The sequence below is a fragment of the Denticeps clupeoides genome, chromosome 8 (genome assembly GCF_900700375.1).
Source record: "Denticeps clupeoides chromosome 8, fDenClu1.1, whole genome shotgun sequence".
Classification (NCBI taxonomy): Eukaryota; Metazoa; Chordata; class Actinopteri; order Clupeiformes; family Denticipitidae; genus Denticeps; species Denticeps clupeoides.
In genome coordinates this window covers 1656962-1665422 of record NC_041714.1, presented here as the reverse complement: position 1 = coordinate 1665422, position 8461 = coordinate 1656962, and the positions used below count along the sequence as shown (strand labels likewise).

The 8461-nt window shown below is 38.3% G+C and overlaps 1 long non-coding RNA gene across 2 annotated transcripts; it reads right to left on the bottom strand.

Annotated features, from left to right (window-relative positions):
* LOC114796212 (uncharacterized) lies at positions 1 to 2211 on the bottom strand. 2 transcript variants are annotated; one of them, XR_003750631.1, is made up of 3 exons: positions 2189 to 2211; positions 1636 to 1752; positions 1 to 70 (listed from the first exon to the last, which is right to left on the bottom strand). It is a non-coding gene; the product is annotated as an uncharacterized LOC114796212 (long non-coding RNA). The 2 variants fall into 2 exon arrangements; XR_003750630.1 differs by lacking the exon at positions 2189 to 2211 and adding an exon at positions 1876 to 1989.
* Between the last annotated feature and the right edge of the window lie 6250 nt (positions 2212 to 8461).

Genomic DNA, 8461 nt, shown 5'->3' with positions numbered 1-8461 from the left:
CCTGTCTTAATTGGGCCAGTGCGGGCAGCTTGTGGAGATACTGGTAGAGGTAGGGGTGGTGGTGTCTGATCTGAAACAGGGAAAATATGAGTTTGACAACTCCAACAAAACACCACATAAAATTTTGTTTGTGTGTGTAAGATAAAGAAAGTTAATATAAAATAGTCAAGAATTTACCAATGAGCAATCCAATATTTAAATGCTCCTCTAGGTCACCTTGATCAACCACAGAGAACACTGCAGATACAAACTGGCTGAATACACTGTAGAGTGAAATATGCTCTGAAACACACAAAGAAATCGCCTCATGTGGTGAAACAAGTAAAATTTAACAATGCCCTCTGTTGTCTTCCATGAACCCCAATGCAGATGTTCAAGTGGTTAGATGACTTGCCGCTTCCTTAACCGCTAGGCCACCACTGCCCCAATAATCCCCTGCCCCAGTGCATCTACTGTTTAAATAAATATGGATTTATTCCATTTGGACGAGCCGTCTGACTCCTTCTGACATTTGGCGCTACAATATTACAAGTAATAGAGCATTTTTGTGCGTTTGCCAATACTTGTCTATCTACTGGTAGTTTGCTTTCTGAACACCAGCAGCACTGTAACAGCGAGCAAGACCCTGATACCGGGGTACCAGAGAAGTTTCACACTCTGACTGCAACGTCACCAACGTCACCCAGGACAGAATCATCCATTTCTCATTCATAACAGCAAATCATGACATGGTGCCAGAACTGAAGGTCACTTTCCTGGCCACCTTCCTTGCGTGGTCACATCTGAACACCTGCCCAAATGTGCCCTGCAGAAATTGATTGAGAACTAATTCTTGCCGTCTTTACTCCTGGATGAGACAGTCCACCAGATATTTGGCACTGACAGAGACACCACACCAGCCAGCTGTATCGTCATACTTGCCAAGGCCACAGGTAAGTCAGATTTCTTCACAAATCCAGTCATTGTTCTCTGGCCATACATCCCTGCCTCTCCATCCTTGACACTGAGGAGATATGCCAAATGGGCTAGCTATCATTAGGTGACTTGGCAGTTCTTCTCAGTTCATTCATTACGGTTTTGCCGATGGCTTTTTTGTAGGTGATGAAGGATGGAAATATGTTGGTGAATCGTGCTGACAACTTCTCCAGCAACTATGGTTTGTCAGAATGCCAGTACTTCTTGCATACTTTGCAGCAAAGGAGTGAAGCAAAAATGTAGTTCTGACCACTGACGCCTATGATAACCCTTGATCGTCCGATACCAGCAGAGGTTATCTGGGGATTAAGGCAGCTGTAGAGACCAGGCAAAATGTTGTTGTTCCTCAGTCTGTGCGTGATAGCATGCTCTGGCTTCCAGATGAAAAATGAATGCAGCTGGAAATGCTTTGGTGAAGCCAAGTCAGTGCTGGAGTCTGTGTATCAGACATACACAAAAAATATTAATACAGGCAGCAAGAATAAAATATGGGTGGTAGTAGCCTAGTGGGTAAAACACTCGCCTATGAACCAGAAGACCCAGGTTCAAATCCCACTTACTACCATTGTGTCCCCGAGACAGACACTTAACCCTAAGTTGCTCCAGAGGGGTCTGTCCCTGTAACTTCTGATTGTAAGTCGCTCTGGACGTTTTTTTTACCTTGAATCAACTGGGCTCCATCTTTTCTAGGGGCAGTGGCAGGAAAATCTTTTGCTGGAAGTGCCAGGGCAAGAAGCTGCTGGGGTGTTGGGAGAGGAATCTTCTTTATGGCTGGAGCTAGATATCAAGCAAAAACACATGCAAAAATAAACTTTAGTTAACATAATGTTATTTGACCATAATGTCACAGATATGACACCTTACAACAGTAAAGGCTAACTAGGGGAAAGTATTACAGACCTATGTTACTGGATTCAATTTCTTTTGGTATTGTGGCTGCTGGATGACTCCATTCTATGAAATGATGGCAAATGAAACAAATATTTAAAAAAATTAATAATGTGGAAATAACCTATACATTTCCCTTTATCAGGTAAAGCATTGTGACAGAGTCTAGTATCAGGGGTGTGCCAAGAGAAAATCTGATATATGATGGAGAATGTTTTGATATTCAAAGAGGATTACATTAAATATGAAAAGAAATCTTTGGAAATAAATGTCAGACCCTTGAACTACAGTTCTGGAAAATCTTCAAAAAGAATTCTGTACTTACCCTAAATGAAAACATGAGATAACCTTCAGAGTTAGTATTGAACAATGGAACAAACAGAACACGTGCATCAAAACAGGCCTGAACGTGGCCAATACAAGATTTATAATAGAAACTTGAATAGAAAATTGTGATCATGGCATTCAGGATTATCCTCCATAAATGAAAGGAACAAACCTATATTTTCATGGACTCCAGCCATTTCTGTACCTAAAAGCACAATGAAGAAATTGTAACCCTTCTAGCATCAGCTATGGTATAAATAATGATTGCATAATTTCGCTAGAATAAAAAGTGTGTGTGTGAGTTTCTCACTCTCCGCGTCTTTGATTTTGGAAGGAGACCAAGCAAGCATCATCCTATTTCTATTAAAAAAGACAGATATCATAAAAAAGGTATAATGAATGCACAAAGGCAGGAATATGAAACAGTCATCTAACCTGGAAGATTAGTAGAGCTGGGAGGTGCAGGTGTTGAGGGAGCAGATGTCTTTGGTGTCATCTTAATACTGCTGTGTTTCAGCTTCAGGTCCTGCTGTAGCCAGTACATTTTGGAGCCTGGGACACGTTGCTTTCTGAGGATAAACGCTGCATATCCATTATCCCTGCTGTCCTAAAAGTCCTTCCAGGTCTTGACAGCACAGACTCCAAACCCAACCAAATTCTCATCCTCAGTTTTGGTTGTGGTGTTGCTCTTACTGCCAGGTAGTGTATGAGGTTCTTAATGTCCTGGAAACCTCTGGTATACTCTAAAAAAGACAGTAGATCCTGCTGTCCTGCTTTAGTCCTTCTGGATTAAACTGTCCAGCCTTCTCCTCATCCTCAACCTTCTTGATCAAAAATAAGGTGTTGCCAACATCATCTTCAAGAAGCCAACAAAAAGTCTGCCCTTTGTATTTCCAAGCTGGACAACATATTCTCCCAACACTTCCTGTCTGTAAGACACATCCCCTTTTATGATTAAAACAATGGACCGGGCATTCTCTTTCACCACCTGCTCTCTCTGAGGTGCAGACTTGTCTTGCAGGGAGGGGTTGTCTTTGATCCTCCTAGCTTCATCTGAAGGATACTGCCTTAGATGTCCTGATGGTCCTCTCCTGAAAGACACCTTAAGCTTCCCAGGGAAGAACCTTTTCATCTTCAGTTACAGGAAAGAAACAAGGAAAGACATTTAATTATGAACAGGAATTCTGTATATTGACATGTATTTAGTACCTTTATTTGAGTTTAAATTTGTAAATATTTAAACAAATTGATAGAGTGGGTTTATTAATAATTATGTTGTGAATTGGTAATACCTAAATTGAATAAAATACCAGCACACAATATGGATACAGTTAATAAGTTCTAGTCATATATAAGTGACTGACAGGTTACCATAACATGAAAGTGCATCATTAATATAACATTAGTTCATAAACAATAATCCAGTTCATGCAGGCTCATCTGCCTATAATCCATTATATCCTCGTTTCACAAATAATTGTCTTCATGAATTGATCGCGGTGCGTTTTGCCGTGTTACTAATAAAATATCTACTTGAATGTAATTTCAATAAACTGTACACGAGTTCTCAAACGCGCCACGCCGTCAAACCACAAGCGTCTCTGCAGAGCGCATTTTCTCCACTGCAGGAGATGTGGTCACTGCTAAAAGATCCACTCTCAAACCAGAGCATGTAGATCAGCTGGTATTCTTGCACAAAAACTTACAAATTCCCAAAGTGTATTGTTTTGTGGGTTGTGTCTGTGGTTTCTGTATTTAACAGGCATTTCTTTATTTGAAGAAAATTCATTTTACACTCAACTTTACAAACGATTCAATTCCACATATTACAAACTCTTCTTCAATCCCCTGTAATATACTCACTTCCTAAATTATGTTTTCAGTCCACTCACAGGTTCATCTCAGTGAAATATTTGAACAGAAATACATATTACTGGAATATTACATTCATTCAATAGCTGCTTTACAGAATCAACACATTCACACTTTCAACCCATCAAACAACAATTTTCATAATGATACACAACAGTTTTAACTCCATATGAATGCAATAATTACTTTCCATCCCACAGCACATCAGTGGTCTTAAACATATGTACACATACACATAAATAATACACCCAATCTACCTGGCAGTAGTAACATGATCAAAGAAACGCAAATGGCGCGATCACCATTTCACTGAACTACGCGTGTCTCCCACTCCTGCGGTGTGTTTTTACTAACTCCTAACCATGTGATACCTGTCGCTTTTTCCGACCGCTCCTATGAGTAATTTCTCTATTATACCCAATGGTTGTATTTAGAAATAGTGGTGCATTATAATAACCTGTATTTAACAGAGAAAACACCAATTCCCTCTCCAGTGATCGCTCCCCCTAGTGGTAAAACCGAGCTCTTCCCTGAGTGTGTTCCAAGACGTGGGATAAAATACAAGATACTCAAACACATGCACCTATTTATGACCAAACTTTTGTGTGCATCATAGTAGCATTTAACTAAAACATGTAGACAACAATGAGAAAGACTTAACTAGTGATATGAGTAATACATGTGCAAAGTAAAATAGTTGAAATATTGCTGTGAAAAAGTCAGTTTGCAATGTAACACTGTTGTTCCTGTCTTGTAGGATGTCACAACTATTCACAAAATATTTGCAGTAAGTTTGGTGCAGGGAGGACCAGCACCAAAATCTCAAATCTTAACAATAATCATATATCTGAAACCTGTTAAGATCACAGATGCCACTTTAGATGACATGAGAGAGCTGACTACTGATATTTTGTCCTGTGGCTATACAGGCTACAGGACAAAGAGAAATCCAGCTGTGGGGAACCTGAGTGTCATACTGGAACATATGCAGCTACGTCATGGACAGTTGAATGTGGAGCCTTGCAGCTCTTTGCTTGGAGAAAATCGAGGATATCTACCTATTCAGAACCATGATAACAGGTCTTCTGCTGATTGGATTAGGCACAGCCCTGGTTTATCAAAGATTAAAAAAGGTGAAAGCTGCTCAAAACCCCACAATGAGTGGGCGGAGCTGTTGATGCTCAGACTGTGATGATCGATCACAGATTGAACAATATCACTGTGATAATTGATCACAAATTGGATGCCCCTGGTGACATCATAACAGTATAAATCCACATTTAAAATAATGCAGTTCATGAACATCTTATCATTTTTAAATATGCTTTTGCAATGTTTAAGGTACCTGATGCAGATTTCCTTCTATCCTGCATATCTCTAATTCTCAGTGACAAGGGCACAACACAGCACCATAGAAATACAGTCAATCAACCACATACATCTTGAAGATTGAATCTGCTGGTTTGTTGAGAAGTCTGTAGTATGAATGGCCTGTAATGTCTTGACATTTGATGCCAAATGTACAGTGTTTATGAGTCTTTAAAATCCTGCTAAATGCATAACCAGATAATGTGGCATTTGTTATATTATGGGCAATTAATATGTAAAGTGTCTGTGATTTATAACTGAATGTGATGTATGAAATGTAGCAGCATGCGAATGTTAGTCAAGTTAGTTAGCACTATTAACTAATTATTTCTTTATGTGCATAATGTATTAAAATTGAATCTCATGCACACTATTATGAAATACCATATAAAAATACCATTTGACAGCACTAATAAATTCAAAACAGATCATGGGATTGAGAACCTGGCTGGTACTATATGTAATTGAATCTTTATTTTGAGGTTACTTAGTAATTTATTGACCCTACTGACTGCTGGACTAATTACTTTGTATTCTGACATCAAGTCATAAGAAAAAAAAAAGGCAAATATATCTTGAACATCTTATATGCTTTTGATGTCATTATTGAAAGCTTGCCACATACAGTGCAGATGAGAGATCATATAAAGTTAAACTTAAATTAGAATAATTTATTTATTACATTTAATGTATTACATTAATGAGAAGAAAATGAACTTATTTTAGTAAATGGCTGCAATATAATAAGGTGTGAAAAATTATAGGGGGTCTGAACACTTTTGGTACCCACTGAATGAATTAATCAAATGTACATAAAAGTGAAAATGTGAAAGTCATGGTGAAACATTGCAGCACAGCACAACACCAAATGTGCCCTCTGCTTTTAACCATCACCCTTGGTGAACAGTGGGCAGCCATGACAGGTGCCCGGGGAGCAGTGTATGTGGACGGTGCTTTTTTCAGTGGACCCTGAGTGGCACCTCGGTAGCTCGGGATTTGAACCAGCAACCTTCTGATTATGGGGCCGCTTCCTTTACTGCAAGGCCACCACTGTCCCTTAAGTGGAGGACTGACCGAAAAATGAAACACCGATCTTGTTTTCCATCCTTCCCAGTGACATACGATGCATGCTGATGTGGCGGCTTGGATATTTGTTTGGATGTATGGTGCCCTGTATGTATATATAGTTTATTTGTGTTTGCCTCTCCATTGTTAAATTTGTTTTTTTTGGTGTATTCTAGTTAAAAATACTAGTTAGTAAGGTGTATGGGTGGTAGTAGCCTAGTGGGTAACACACTCGCCTATGAACCAGAAGACCCGGGTTCGAATCCCACTTACTACCATTGTGTCCCTGAGCAAGACACTTAACCCTAAATTGCTCCAGGGTGACTGTCCCCTGTAACTACTGATTGTAAGTCACTCTGGATAAGGACGTCTGATAAATGCTGTAAATGTAAATGTAAATGTAAATGTAAATGTATGTAATGAAGTGTGGGTGGATGTCGCCACCTAGTGGGGAATCTGTATAGTTAAGGTAAAACATATAAGAGGTGAAAACAGACAAACAGACACTACACATGATGAAAGTCACAACGAGAACAAGACATGGGCAGGATATATTTATACTAAAAATAACAGATGAAAATGATCAAGCTAATAACAAGGCACATTAAAACTCTGGCCAGGAGTACCAGAAAATATCAAGACAAGTGCCAAACACTGGTATAATTCAAGAGCTTTAAAGTCAGCAGAAAAATAAACTCAGTATACAGTGTAACGAAATGCTGTTTCACTCAGGTTCTTTCCTCCCTGGTAAATTAACATATTTTTAAAGAAGAAATTAGCCATACAAATCTTCAACTAGCTACATTTTACAAATGTACAATAAAAAACAAGCAACAACAAAGAAAAGACAAAAGACAGAAAAACAATACAAATTGATGTGCAAAAATATATATATATTGATATAAATGTAAACACTATCATTTAAAATCAAACAAATATACAAGACTCAATGTGTAAAAAGTGTGAATGCAGTTCAGTTCAGTAGTCCTTTAGTGATGGCAGTGAGTTGAAGGCCCTGACAGCTTTATGCTTCTGACTTTAGCATTTTGTGAGTAACAGGGATGACAAATGAATAAAAGTCATAGAAAATTACAATAACAACAAAGGGGGTGTGGAAAAATATTAATGTTCACAGTTTAAATATTTTATATGGAAAGGATACTACATTGAATTTGTATGTAGTAAAAAAAAAACATTCTCAGCGTATCTCCTTTATTCGGTGGTCTGAGATCAAACCGGCCTGGAAGTACAACAGGAGGAGGCCGTTCATGAAGGAGCTTGGATGACAACTGGTGACACCTCACATCAGGCCATGTGTGGGCAGCATTAAGTTACATTTCTGTTCCTTCTGTATTGAGCTCACAATTTGAACTATTTGCTCTGTGATTTATTTTAATAAATTTGGACTTGACAGGTATTTCTTACACACTGAGGTGATTATAACATGCAATAGAGCTCAGCAGTTGTGTAGAACGCTCCACAACTCGTCCACTTCTTGTACATTATATTGTACATCTTTTCAGATTTTTATATTGCAAATTCTGGAAATCCAAACTCATTGTACAATTGTACTAAGCATGACTGCGCAAGTATTTTCTTATCTTTTCTATTAACACACTTTACTCTTCAATTTAGAATAATTGATTTAATTATTTTTTCTAATAAACAAGGTGCATGTAAATGAGGTCTTATTGGCTTTGCATTTCAAATGGAATAAAAAAAATTGCATCAATGTGCTTGAATGAAGTTGTTATTAACAACCCCTAGAGGACAAAAGGTGTATAACAGCCGAGGGACATGACGAGGGTTAATTATCACACACATCTGATCAGCTTCTACCCTGTAATAGTTAAAAGAGCAGCAAAGTGCACTTTACAACAAGTTTATTTTATACTCTTTTTACTATTTCAGCAATTCATTTACAGTTGCATTTTTTAAAAGCTGGTTTTATGCTGCACGTCGCGTC